The sequence below is a fragment of the Acomys russatus genome, chromosome 3 (assembly GCF_903995435.1).
Source record: "Acomys russatus chromosome 3, mAcoRus1.1, whole genome shotgun sequence".
NCBI lineage: Eukaryota > Metazoa > Chordata > Mammalia > Rodentia > Muridae > Acomys > Acomys russatus.
In genome coordinates, this window is record NC_067139.1 from 72496305 (window position 1) to 72510002 (window position 13698).

General features: G+C 42.1%; 1 protein-coding gene and 1 pseudogene across 3 annotated transcripts in view; one reads left to right on the forward strand and one right to left on the reverse strand.

The window, feature by feature from the left end:
* Adk (adenosine kinase) overlaps positions 1-13698 on the forward strand; it is a 397266-nt gene that overhangs the window by 347843 nt on the left and 35725 nt on the right. The window lies entirely within an intron of this gene.
* On the reverse strand, positions 1560-1715 carry LOC127186538 (60S ribosomal protein L39-like; annotated as a pseudogene).

A 13698-nucleotide genomic window follows, 5' to 3' on the forward strand; every position in this document is an offset into this window, starting at 1 on the left:
AACTTTATACTCCTTTATGTAGCGTTTTAAATGAAAACTAAGCCAACATAGTGAGTGGGTTCATTTGCTTTGTGAAATTGCCTCACTTAGGATTTGAGGACTTTTCAATAAGCATAAGCAAATCAGAACATAAAAATGGCTCGCCATTACAATCAGAGTAGCAAGAATGATTGTGTCATGTAAAATACAGTGTATTTTCCATGTCTTATTTTCATGTTTTAAAAACACTTGCCAATTGTTTCTAAAAGAACCTTCTTTTGATGCAAATGTACAAATTTGCTACCCCAAAGTAACATGGACTGGTACTGGCTGAAGCTCTGGGGTTTCATTATACAGTGATGACTCAATTAGCAAATCTTCTATGAACAAAACCTTTTTACCCAAGGCTGGCCTTGCTGCAGCAGGCGTGGGGGAAGGATCAATTTTCTCTGAGCTAGATTGGTGGCAGCAGGGACTAATGAGGCAGGGCCTTTAAAGTGGCTCTTTCTCAGATCTAACTCCTCAGGGGTTGGCTAGAGCCGACGCTGAGGGCACTGCTGCCCTCCTGAGACTGCCACAGCCTGGTTACCCAGGTGTTGAAAAAACAATTTCTGTGCCAAGACCATATGTGACTTTTAAGAGACTCGGCAGGACTCTTGCTTCAGGCAGAGTGTTCCTTGTCTGTGATATGCTAGGGAACAGCAAAGGAAATCTCATGTGTTAGGAGGCTTCCACTTGTCTGCTCTGCTTTCCTCGTATCACTTTTTCATGTTTGTGAGTCTCATTTTACTCAACTATAAAATGAACAAACTGCCAGGAAAGCCTCCAATGTTTCTTTTGATTCCACTAGATATTATGCTTGTATTAAGGCAAACTTCCTATAAAGGGCCAAGCAGTAAATATTTTCTGTTTTGTAGGACTCGTGATCTCTATCACAGAGGTTTGTCTGTGCCTCTGTGGTGTAGAAATAACCATATTTAACAACGTGTAAACAAATAGATGTGGCTGTGTTCCAGTAAAGCTTTACAAAGTTGGCAGCTAGTCACATTTGGCCCACAGACTATAACTTAAGAACCCCTATTGTAGGTATTAATTTAATAAGGCCATCATAATAAAAATGTTTTGAGTATAGAGCATAAATCTTGTGGTCTCTAGGATGCTGAAAATATCGGTGTGTAGCACAGTGCCTGATTCTCTTCACATTTTTCTCAGCCTAGTGGGAGAACTTCAAGGTTGTTGTAATTATTGTTCTGGTAACTCAGGATAAGTTATGCCCTTCAGAGGATGGTATGGGCTCTGAACCTTTGTCCTTGGGGGTTGGGGGTGGAGGGGTGACTAGTTTGAAAGAACCTGCCTCTGTGTGTGTGTGTGTGTATGTGTGTGTGTGTATGTGTGTGTATGTGTGTGTGTGTATGTGTGTGTGTGTGTGTGTGTGTGTACATTTTATTACTTGGCAAACTGTATCCTCGGTTTAAACGTGACTATGACCACATTGCCCAAGATTAAAATGTTGAACCACATCCACTAGGATTGATGACCTTGATTCAGTATAAACCTTAGTTTTGCTATTGTATGAATCCTTAAAGACCCAGCCTTGTTCTCCTCCAGTGTCTTCTCTTTGAGTTGTACCTGAATTTGCTACCAGTTTTCATCCAAATCTATTGAGGAATAGGATGGTTTGGCTTTTGCTTCTTGGCCATGAATTGCATGACTCTGAGCACCTTGTGAGAAGACATGGTGCAAAACTGAGTCAGGTATGGCAGAGGAAAGAAGAGGGAAAGAACATGTCCTTAAAAAAAAGAAAGAAAGAAAAATTTAAAAGAGCTGAGCTTATAGCACAAACCTATACCACCATCTTGAAAAGATGAGGCAGAAGAGTCACAAGTTAAGCCCAACATGGGAAACTTGGAACTGGAGTTCAGACTCGTGGAGTATGCACAAAAGCCTGGCAGGCGTGGCCTGTAGACGAGTGCTCAGGAGACAGACGGGGGTCTCCAAAACAAGCTGGCTAACTAGACTAACTGGAATTGGAGCACTTTGTATTCAGTAAGAGACAGTGCCTCAGTAAATAAAGTGGGGAGCCACCAAGGAAGGTACCTAGCATAACCTCTGGCTGGCACACGCGCACACACCCACCCATGCACATGTTCTTCAAAGCTAGGTTATTCTCACCTCAGCACTGTTTGGGATCCTCCTTTTCTAAGTTATAGGACCCTGAGTTTCTCCTGGCAGCACCTGTGAGCATTATCAGATCTAATACTTTCCCAGAAACCACAGCTTGTCCAGATAGGCAGGATTACCATCCCAGCACAAGAGCATAGATACGCAGGATTACCATCCCAGCACAAGAGCATAGGCTCCAAGCCTCTTTCAAAGAGTTTCTTCTATGAAGTCAAAACAAGAAATCCTCCTGAGAAGCTGAGACACAAGGGTTAAAAGTTTGAGGCAAGCCTAGATTCTGTAGCAAAGCCTCATCTCAAATGAACACGAGCAAGCTATCCTAGTGTTACACGCCTGCTATCCCTGGGATGTCGGGAGGCAGGGGGATGAGGAATTCAGTACCTGGCTACATAGTGAGTTGTAGGCCAGTTTGGGCTATATGAGACCTTATCTTGAAAAAAATTAGGCAAATGAACAAATATATATATTATGAAATATCTCATAATAGTTCATAATAATGTTTTAAATATTATTAGAGCTGGCTGTGGTGGCACATGCCTTTATTCCCAGCACGTGGGAAGCAGAGGCATGTGGCTCCCTATGAGTTCAAGGACAGCCAGGGTTATTACACAGAGAAACATTGTCTCAAAAAAATGAGGGGAAAAAAAAAAAAAAGAAAGAAAGAAATGGTCTTGAGAGGATCTCTGGGCTTGCTGGCCTGCTAATCTAGCTAAATTTGCAAAGTCTAGTGAGGGACCCAGTCTCAACATAATAAAATGGAAAGCAATTGAGAAAGTGGATGTTGACCCCTGACTTCTGAGTGTACACATGAACACCTGGACATATACACCCAGAAAAATGTAAATTCTACATTTCTGAATAAAATTTTGTTTGAAATATATAGTCCTCGTTTAAAAAAACAGGTTAAGGTAGGCATATTAATAGTTTTAAGTTGTCCGTTTGAATTTCGAATACAGCAAGATTTTATGGGGTTGGTTTATTTGGTGGTGGCCGCCACTGCTGCTGCTGTTGTTTCTGTGCTTGAAACAAGGCTTTCCCTGTAGCTCAGGCTGGCCTTCAGTTCCCTGACTTTCTCTCTTCAGCCTCTCAAGTGTTAAGGTTATACTTGTGAGCCACCACGCCCAGCTAAGTTATAGCATAACAATTATTAATATTATGGCTCAAACAAACAAGGGTTTTTAGGGCCTCAATAATTTTTGTAAAGTACTACAGGAACTGAAGCCAAAAAGCTTGCGCAGCCCTACCCTAATGCAATACTGTCCTTGCACTGTGTTGAGCTCAGGAGAACTGCTCTCCTCAGCATAGTTCCTTATATAAAATACCGCACATCCCTCCAGAGAGAACAAATGTTAACAATTTAGTGATTATCCTTCCAGACATCTTTCTTACATGCATACATACTACAGAATTTTATAAATCTAGGGTCACACCATGTTCTTCCAAACTTTTTCTCCTGGGGCACTTCAGTTTAATTTTTCTCCCTGTTCACTCCCTGAATCTATATGAAATCCTAGAGCCTTAAAGTTGAAAAGGATTTAGGGACCATCTATCTCATTGCTAACTCAATTCAGGCATCTTCTCTAAAACACTCCGAACCCAGCAATCCGCTCATTCCCGTTTTTAAACCCTAGTTAGAATCCCTTTCTGCTGGGCGGAAACCATCCTTCATAAAGTGTATAGCTTGCCGATCTCAGTTCCTGAGAGCCATGTAGACTCTCAGCCGTCTGTGGTAAGATGTACTTCCTTGCTCTTGATCCTGCCTACTTCTTCCAATCTGCCTTCCAATTCACTTGCTTTCTAAGTTGAATCAAAGCATCTGCTAATCCTGTCTAAAGTGTTCCCTATTTCAGTTTTCTTTTCTTTTGTCTTATTTTTTGGTTTTTTTTCGAAACAGGGTTTCTCTGTGTAGCCTTGGCTGTCCTGGACTTGCTTTGTAGACCAGGCTGGCCTCGAACTCACATTAATCCGCCTGCCTCTGCCTCCCGAGTGCTGAGATTAAAGGCACGCACCACCATGCCCAGCTTCAGTTTTCATTTTTATACTTTCCACTACTCTCGTGAAATTCTGTTTAAAATATGTATTTCTTAATTTGCATGTATGTATGTCTCTGTAGATATGTCTCTGTATCCCATGCACACAGTGCCCACTGAGACCAGTAGAGGGCATTAGATCCTTTGGAACTAGAACTACAGACAGGTGTGGGTCTCCATGTGGGTGCTGGGAACCATTCCTGAGTCATGTGCTCTTGCCCACTGAGCCATCTCTCTGACTGTTGCTGTTTTGGTTATTGATTGTTTGTTTTAGTTTTTGTTTCATCTTGTTGGTTTTTTGAGACAGGGTTTCTCCATGTAGCCTTGGCCTAGACTCAATTTGCAAACCATGTTGGCCACAAATTCACAGAGATCTACCTGCCTCTGCCTCCCTAAATGCTGGGATTACAGGCGTGCATCCCCACTGCCCAGCTGGTTTTTAACTCTTGACTAATAAGTGTGTTTCTTTCAGAGTTTGTTTAGTGGACTTGCCTGAGCAGCATTAGGCTAATTTCTCTTGTGTCATCTCTGCTAGAGTTAATTATCTGCTTGCCTCCTCATATTGCTTTTTTTTTTTTTTTTTTTTTTTTTTTCATGAGCTAGATGCTTAATTTATACAGTTGTTTGGAGAAATAACTTGAAACCTAGGACATTCATGTATGCATGGGAACACAGGCACACTGGAGTCATCTGAATCTGAGTTTAGGAATTCTGATGGTTAGAAAGTCAGCAACAGTCTATTACCATGTTCTCCTGTGTCTCGTTCACCACCCTTAGTTCTTTAGGTTCCCAGCTTTAGATGAAGAGTGTCTGTACTGGAACTCTTGGGGACGGTTCTAAGTTCCAAACTCTCCTCCAGGTGTAAAACACCAAGCTCGCCTCCCGAGGTACTGCCTCTGTATCCTAGCCTGGTGAGTCTTCCTTCTTTCTGTTTGTTTGAGTTTTTTTTGTTGTTGTTTTGTTTTATTTTTGTTTTTTGAGACAGGGTTTCTCTGTGAAGCCTTGACTATCCTGGACTTGCTTTGTAGACCAGGCTGGCCTCGAACTCACATCAATCTGCCTGCCTCTGCCTCCCAAGTGCTGGCATTGAAAGCGTGCATCACCACGCCCAGCTTTTAGTTGTTTGTTATTTGATGTGGAAGATGGTACCCAGGGTCTTGCACATGCCAGGGAAGTGCTGAGCCCCCTAGCCTAAATTTTTAATAATTATATATTTTGGGGGGAGGATGGCAGTGCTTGTGTAGCCCAGGCTGGCCTCAATTTTCTTTATAAAAGACCTTAAGTTCCTGGGCCTTTTGCCCTTACCTCTCAAGTGCTAGCATTATAACTGTGTGTTCCCACCTCCAGTTTTGTGCATACTAGGATTGAATGTAGGGCTTCATGCAAGGTAGGCAAGCACTCTGCCCACTGAGCAACACACTCTTGGCCCTTAAATGTATATTATGTCCAAGTATTCTTGATAAGACAGTTCTTCTGAATCCCGTACACCACCACTGTTGTTACAAGTTTCTAAAACCTACTTAGATTTATATCAGTTTGTTGTTGGTGGTGGTTTTTGTTCTGGGTTGCTCTGGGATATAAAGATACGTAGGAAAGACTAACTATGGACTCCTAACCCTGTGGCTTCCGTCTCACAGATACAAGCCATGTGAGTGTGCCACCTCACTTCACTTCATCCTAGTATTTTTCTTAAGGATTTCTCTTGGATATTTAGTATGATAATTGTTCAGATCATATAAATTAAAGGCATCTTTTAATTCAGGTACACAGGCCGGGTGGTGTTGATGCACGCTTTTAATCCCAACACTCAGGAGGCAGAGGCAGGCAGATCTCTGAGTTTAAGGACAGCCTGGTGTACAAAGCAAGTCCAGGACAGTCAAGGCTACACAGAGAAACACTGTGTTGAACAAACAAAAATAAACAAAAAGCATCAAGTACACAGTCATTCTGTGCTTTATGTTCAGGGTTATGAGTTATTTTAGGGTTAAACTTTTTTTTTCAGGCCAGAGATGCCTCAGCAGGTAAAGGCATTTGTTGTGCAAGCCTGGTGTCTTAATTCCTTTTTTACTGCTGTCATAAAACACCATGACCAAGGCAACTTATAAAGAGTTTAATTTGGGGCTTAACAGCTTTAGAGAGTTAGAGTCCATGATGGTGGAGCAAAGGCGTGGCCACAGGAGCAGTGAGAGCTCACATCTTGATCCCTGAGAAGGAGGTAGAGAGACTGACTGACACACCTCCTAACCCTTCCATAACAGAAACTGGGGATCAGGTAGAGAGACTGACACACCTCCTAATCCTTCCATAACAGAAACTGGGGATCAGGTATTCAAATGGATGACCTTTGGAGAGCCATCCTCATTCAAACCACCACACCTGACGACCTGAATTTGATCAGTTTGATCTCTGGAACCACCTAAAGGTGAAAGGAGAAAACCAGCTCCACAGAGTTTCTCTTTAGGCTCCACGTGGAAGCTATGGCACAACCCCCCGAGCCCCCCCAAAATACACGCACAAATATCATGTACACGTGTACCCAATAATAGCAAAACAAAACTTTATTCATTGCTACCTTTGTTAATCAAGCTAGGTTAAAGCCACCTACCATTCCTTCTTTGACACCGTCGTCACTTACATCAGACACCTTTCTAATCCATTCTTGTCCGCTACAGGTTAGCTAAGCACTGCGCCATCGGCTCTTCCTTCTGAGCTGGCATGGCAGGGCAGCTCCTCTTAGGAACTTGCTTGATGTATTTCAGTCAAGCAGTTGTTAGTAACATTCTTGTATCCCTGCCACTCAGATTTCATTAGCTGAAGAAAGTCATGCAACCCAGCCTGATAGCAATTGGGTAGAAAATACAGTCCTTATGAGCAGATTGCAGTTCTCCCACAGGGACAGGCCCAGCGGAGAGGGACAGTTAATATAATATACAATGGCCCCATTTTCCTTCCGGTTTTAATTCTACTCTTCCTATAATAAAACTGGTCTTTAAAATGAAATATGCTATTTAAACCAACTAAACCAAAAAGCCAAAGAGCTAAAAGAAATATTTAAAAAAAAAAAAAAAAAAGCCTCATAAACCTGCCATAATGGCTCATATCTTTAATCGCAGCACTTGGGAGACAGAGGCTAGTGAGTCCATGTGAGTTCAAGGCCAGCCTGGTCTACATAGCAAGTTTACATAGCCAGCCAGGGCTGTATAGAGAGAGCCTGTCAAAACAACAAGAGACTGTGGTGCCTTTGAACACATTAACCCATGTTTGCACAGTTTCTTTCACCTGACACTTCTCTAAATTATTTCATATTCTCATTCAACAGCCCTTTACCTACCCCCTGAGAGGGATATCACAATGTATAGCTCAGGCTAGCCTCAAAGTCACTTAAGCCCAGATTCACCCTAAACTCAGAGCAATCCTCGTGCTTAAATTCCTGATAGTGGGGTTATAGCCATGCGCTGCCCCTTCCTGTGTCTTAACCCACTAGTCATGTGGGACTTTGCTCTGCAGGGAGTTAAATATTTAACTGTTGGCCTCCAGGTGGGTGATACAGGGGCCTCTCGTTGTGTTTCCTGTTTTGTATTACATCTTCATTAGGATGAAAGTTTTTTTTTAATTGTTCTACCTTTTTAATTGTTCATTCCCCTCTAGGTAAATGTACTCCCTCTTATATTTTTTGTTCCTCATCCATGCCTATAAATGTTAAACTCCAAGATTTCTAGTTCCCCTTTATATTTATGGCATTTTCAACTAATTCTCCTCTTGCTGTTAAGTGAAGTTGTGCAGTTTCCCGCAGTGTTGGTGGTGCCCCATTTTGACAATGTATCAGAACAACTGCCACCATTCTTGCATAGGTTTTCTTTTCTTTCTTTCTTTCCTTCCTTTCTTTCTTTCTTCCCCCGTTTCCCCCTGCCCCCCCCCCCCCGAGACAGGGTTTCTCTGTGTAGCCTTGGCTGTCCTGGACTCGCTTTGTAGACCAGGCTGGCTTTGAACTCACAGTGATCCACCTGCCTCTGCCTCCCGAGTGCTGGGATTAAAGGCGTGCGCCACCACGCCCAGCTCTTGCATAGGTTTTCATTATTTTATTTTTATTATGGTTTTTGTATGTGGGTGGAGGGGTGGGTGTGTGGTATGCACACAGGAAGATAAAGACAACACAAACGTTGGGTATCTTCTTGGATTGCCTTCTATTGTATCCCTTAAGTCAGGGTCTCTCGCTAAGCCTACACCACCCGTAGTCTAGCCTAGCTAACCAGGAAGCTCTGGCAACCTACCTATCTGTGTTTCCCTTTCCCACTCCCCAGTGCTGGGGCTATAGCCACGCCCAGCTTTTCACATGGATTCTAGGGATTCTCATTTGTGATTTGGTTTTTGGGGTTTTGTTTTTTTTGGAGGTTGTTGTTGGCTGGTTGGTTGGGTTTTGTTTTTGTTTTTGTTTTTTGAACAGAGTTTCTCTCTTTTAGCCCTGGCTGTTCTGGACCTCACTCTGTAGACAAGGCTGACCTCAAACTCATGGAGATTCACCCACCTGCCTCTGCCTCCAAGTGCTGGGATTAAAGGTGTGCTCCACCACGGCCCGGCTCAGGTCCTCATTTTTCCTCAGCAAGTATTTTATTCACTGAGCCATCTGCTCAGCCCTATGTTGTTTCTCAGGAACCTTCTCTTTTTTCCTCTGTTGAGTGATTATTAATATTTAATATAAATCTACAAATAAAATACAATGTTGAGCCGGGCGTGGTGGCACACGCCTTTAATGCCAGCACTCGGGAGGCAGAGGCAGGCAGATTGCTGTGAGTTCGAGGCCAGCCTGGACTACAAATCAAGTCCAGGACAATCAAGGCTACACAGAGAAACCCTGTCTCGAAAAACCAAAAAAAAAAAAAAAAAAAAAAGGAAAAAAAATGCAATATTGAGTAACACTGGTGGTTTTATTATTTGTTAACTAAAATATGACAGTATTTAGTAAGAGATGGGAATGTGTTTTGAAAGAGAGAGGTGTTCTGTGTTGGATCACGTCAGAGCTGCCAGTGTTGCATCTCTGTACTTAGGAATAATTGCTGCTGTCTTTCCAATAACAATTACACCCCAAAGAAATCGCAAAATTCCCAGTTGTTCGCTTTGTAAGTGTACTGATGAGTACCTTGTTTGATGGATAAAAGCCTCCTCCGTAAGTGGTGTTCCCACCTGTGTGGTTCATTTCAAAACATTGTTTGTCTAACACATTGTTGTCAGTGACAACTAAACAAGAACTTTCAGGAACACTTGGCTATCCAGTAATGGCAAATTTCAAGGCTATGCAAATTGTGCCAGCTCAGCCCCCACTCTTTTCTCTATTATCATATCAATTGAGTCAGTTCATAGTAGACAAAGCAAGGTTGTGGGAACCACCTAGAGCATCGTGCACCATTTAACATCAGTGCGATACACGAACATCTGCAACTCCAGTCTTATTAGGAGGATGGAATGGAAGGCAATAAACAGCTTTCTTCACCATTTAATTGCAAAATAGTATTTCCTAATGTTTGCATTGTTTATCAACAGGAACTTCATCAATAATTGTATAATTACGGTTGCCTGGATTACAGTGCTCTCATGCAGCTTGTCATTTATTATAGAGTAGTCTGAGTTTAATCTGAATTTGAGCACATTATTCAAGGCTAATAATATAAACCCCTTCAAATGTGAGTCGCACAATACAGATATCTTGTGCAGGAGGAGAACAGTGTTTAAGATTCTTCAGCTGCTTTGAAGATTAAGCTAACATGGGGAAAGGAAGGCTGAAAGGCAGAGAGAGCTGAGGGAAGCCGCTAGCGTAGACCCACTAAACACGAGCATAGGTTATGTTCTTTAGAATTAATCACAAATAATTAGATGTTTGCTTTAAGCCGAAATTGGGCTGAATTAAAACAGGTTTATTATGCCGCAATCTTCCCTTCAGGCAGTATTTAAAGGAAGAAAATGGCAGAAAATTACAAATATACCAAGGAAAAAGGCTATGGTGGTCAGTTTGAAATGCCAAATGCAGAAGAAAGCATTGCCCTGTCTGCTCAGGCTGCTGCTGTTGCTCCAGGAACTGGGTAGACACCCCCCACCCCAACCACCTCCTACCCAGCAAGGCTGTTGTTCTCAGTCCCCTGCCAAGTGTTGCCTCCATGAAGTAGCCAAGAAGATGCAGGCAAACTGGGTAAGCTTGGCTGCTAACGTGACCAGTGGGCGTGGTCTTGTAAGAAGGGGAGCCTGAGAAACAACGGTGCATGTAAGTCATCTACAGCAGGAGGCTTATCTAAACATTGTGTATCTTAAATATGAAAAATCTCATTTTTCAGGGGCTGGGAAAATGGCTCAGTAAGAGCTCTGGCTCTTCTTCCAGAGGACCTGGGTTCAGTTCCCAGCACCTACAAGGCGGCTTACAACCGTCTATAATTCCAGTTCCAGGGGATCTGACACCCTCACATAGACATAGATGCAGATGAAACACCAATGCACATAAAATTAAATTATATGTATATAAAAAAGAAAATGTCATTTTTCCTTAAATCTATTTTATACCTAAGGAAAAAGTCTAAGGCTTGTTCACTAAGTTGTATTTTAAATATTTTAATATTTAAAATATTGGTTAAAGTTGCCCTCTCTTCCTCCTCCAAATTAAAATATATTAAATTGCATATTAGACGAGCCTCATTTGAACTAGGCTATTCCCAACTAATCAACAGTCTTGATTTTTATTTTAATTTATTTCTTTTGAAATAGGGTCTCTTGTATCCTAGGTTGGCCTCAAACTCATTATGTAGCTGAAGATGACCTTGAACTCCTGCTCTGCCTGCCTTCACCTCCTGAGTGCTCGGGTTGATCACAAGTGTGGGCTACCACACAGACTTAAGAATGCTGGAGAGAGCCGGGCAGTAGTGGCCCAGGCCTTTAATCCCAGAACTCGGGAGGCACAGGCAGGTGGATCGCTGTGAGTTCGAGGCCAACCTGGTCTACAAGACAAATCCCAGACAACCAAGGCTACACAGAGAAACCCTGTCTCGAAAAAAGAAAAAAAAAAACAGTGCTGGAGAGTAAAGCTAGGTTCTGCACATGGAAGGCAAACGTACCAACCAAAACTACATTGACAACTTGAAGTTTTCCTTCCCTTCTTTCCTCTCCTCTCCTGTTGTAGAGGAAGGGGCAGAACTATCACTGTATCCACAGGATAAAAATGTAAGAGTCTATTCCTTTTCCTATTTTTCTTGCCTGTAATAAACATAGCACATTTTCCTGATGTGATAATCTATCACTTCCTCCCTCCAAACAAAGCTGAGAATGAGCTTGGTAGAGTAGTTTGACCTGTAACTACTTAACACAATTCTAAAGAACCTTTTAAAAATATAATCACAGCTTCTACTATAAAACGTGTGCATGCCTCTAACCGAATGCCTTTGCAAGAACATTGTTCTGTACTGGACTTGGCAGTAAATGAATGTACTAAGCCATTTGAGACTCAAATATATACCTCTCATTTGAAGAACTATGCAGACATTATTCAGGAATCTTTTTTTGAAGATATTTATCAAAACTGCTATGATAATAGCTTTGTCCTAATGAGCCCCAGTCTCTGTTTAGGGAATAATCGATAAAGTTCAAATTAATGTTCCATAATTCACATTACAATGCGCATGTAATTATTCTGAGATGAGGCAAACCCTATGCATTTAATTTACAGCTGTAATTAAGTAAACTCGTTTAATACTAATTAGGTGAGCCTAAAAGGATCATAGGTTTGTGTATTTAATTATCAAAGTACAATTAGCAACTGGTTTCCACAAAGCTTTCTTACCTTGAGCTCATCATTGGTCTCTATCTGTACTGCCATTTTATTCACATAGACCATCACTGAATCAAAACTAGTTACACATTGTGGATCCGTACTGCCATTTTATTCACATAGACCATCACTGAATCAAAACTAGTTACACATTGTGGATCCGTACTGCCATTTTATTCACATAGACCATCACTGAATCAAAACTAGTTACACATTGTGGATCCGTACTGCCATTTTATTCACATTGACCATCACTGAATCAAAACTAGTTACACATTGTGGAGGATCTACTTGGTGATTTGCTATCTGAAAAAATAGCCCTAAGGTGGCGCACGCCTACACTCAGGAGGCAGAGGCAGGCTATGAGTTCAAGGCCAGCCTGGTCTACAGTGTGAGTCCAGGCCAGTCAAGACTACACAGAGAAACCCTGTCTTATAAAACAAAAAACAAAACAAAACAAAACCAGAGAAATTAGCTAAGTGCAGTGGTAGATGCCTATAATCCTAGCACTGTAGAGGCAGAGGCAGGCAGGTCTGTGAGTATGGAGCCAGCTGGGGCTACAAACTGAGACCTTGCCACCCCCACCCTCTTTCCCCGCTGTTTAAAAAAAAAAAAAAAGAATATAGAAATTGGTTCTGGAGAGGTGGATCAGCAGTTATAAACACACACTGCTCTTGAAAAGGACTCCAGTTCAGTTTCAGGCACCCATGTTGGGCAGCTCACAACATTTGTAACTCCAGCTCCAAGACAGCCTATGTCCTCGTCTCCCCAACCCCTACACTAAAGCTTTTTAAGGTGTGAATATTAAGTTACCAGGAAAATAAACTTGACTCCTATTTTTTAAATCTCTTAAGTTCTGTCAATCAACATTTATTAGGTACCTAGGGTACGAGGCTACTTGCAATGTTTAAACTACTGCATTTTCTTCTGCTGAACTTTTAAGTATATAACCAGGGACTTCTTTAACAACCTTGAGTGTGCTGGGGGAAGGTCCATGTCTTCCTCTTTCCCAGTCCAACACAGGCTTTACATGCTGTAAAGGCTTATGCCTGTGTCTCCCTGAAGTTCCCACAATGTCTCTTCTTACCTTTGAGGACTAAAAAGCTCCCCTCTCTCCCACAGTATGTAGGGGTAGCACTGCTATCAGGAAATGGGGTCCTCCCCATTAAGACACTCTGATTCAACCACCCAGCTTCCTGGTCAACAGCCACTAGAGATAAGTGGAAAGTAATGACTGACACTTACATTGCGACTTAGAGCTCACACGGCTCATACTGCCTATAAGTATTAAAACAGACTAACGACTAGGGCCGGTAGCATAGTCCTCTATGTACAAAAAGGCCTCAAGTTCAAGACCAGCATGGGCTAAATAGTGAGACCTGTCCCTAAAAAGAGGAGAGAGAAGAAAACAGAGAAAACAAACTGATACCCATACTGGAAAGCTGTCTCTCTGTCCAGGCAGAGGTCGTTAGTACATCAAAAATGATATTTTCTTCCTTTTTTGCATTACCTTGTTTTCCTAAAAATTAACTAGCATGACACAATTTTTTTTTTTCATCTAGATACAGGCAGTGACAAGACCACCACACAATTAGGGATAAGGTCCTTAGAGTGCTGACTGAGAGGCTGGCCAGTTTGTGCATGGTTTCTGGGTCACCTGAAGGAGTGTAAACAGTATTGTGGCTTGTGAGCAGGCCACACCGA